This window comes from Etheostoma spectabile, chromosome 2, assembly GCF_008692095.1.
Source record: "Etheostoma spectabile isolate EspeVRDwgs_2016 chromosome 2, UIUC_Espe_1.0, whole genome shotgun sequence".
In the NCBI taxonomy this organism is placed as follows: Eukaryota; Metazoa; Chordata; class Actinopteri; order Perciformes; family Percidae; genus Etheostoma; species Etheostoma spectabile.
The window spans coordinates 18,321,159-18,321,775 of record NC_045734.1 but is presented as its reverse complement, the minus strand read 5'-3'; the positions used below and the strand labels follow the sequence as shown (position 1 = coordinate 18,321,775).

The 617-nt window shown below is 41.5% G+C and overlaps 1 protein-coding gene across 2 annotated transcripts in view; it reads right to left on the bottom strand.

Annotated features, from left to right (window-relative positions):
• Nucleotides 1-617, bottom strand: part of LOC116706740 (mucolipin-1) — a 64,269-nt gene that overhangs the window by 7,972 nt on the left and 55,680 nt on the right. The gene's annotated exons all lie outside the window — the stretch shown is intronic.

Here is a 617-nt window from a genome sequence, read left to right as displayed (position 1 = left end):
GACTCCAGAAAACTCATTAGCAGGTTTTACAAGGCCTTGTCAATTTTACCCATTAACCATATACGGTTCACGTCAGAGCTCTCTGTGAAGCGGACTTTGGGGAGACTATCTTGGACGATGTATGGGATAATGTTTGGTCAGGCCCTGCAGGTTGCCTATTTACCAACAAAGCCAGGGAGATGCAATTTAGGGTCATACACAGGCTCCAAATCACACCGGTGAAACGCCATAGGTTTAACCCACTGTTCTCGAAATATTGTAACAAATGTAAGTTGTCTGAAGTTACATATTTCCACTATATGTTCAAATGCCCTTTTATTAATGACTTCTGGGTCAGAATATGTAAATAAATTGATGTTATATTCAAGAAACAACTATCTCTAACTCCTGTTGGCTGTATTCTGGGGTTAAATCCTAAAACAATGGATCTTAGCTTCTCCAAACTGAGGCTGCTGGAGGTGCTTCTCTTTGGATCTCAGACTCTGTTCCCACAATTTCACAATGGACTTGAAGTATGTTGGGGCTTCTCTCATTAGAAGCTATTGGCTTCTGGCTCAGAGACATGCCTTTTTCCTTTTTCAAAATCTGGGACCCCTTCTTGGACTATATTGGGGAAG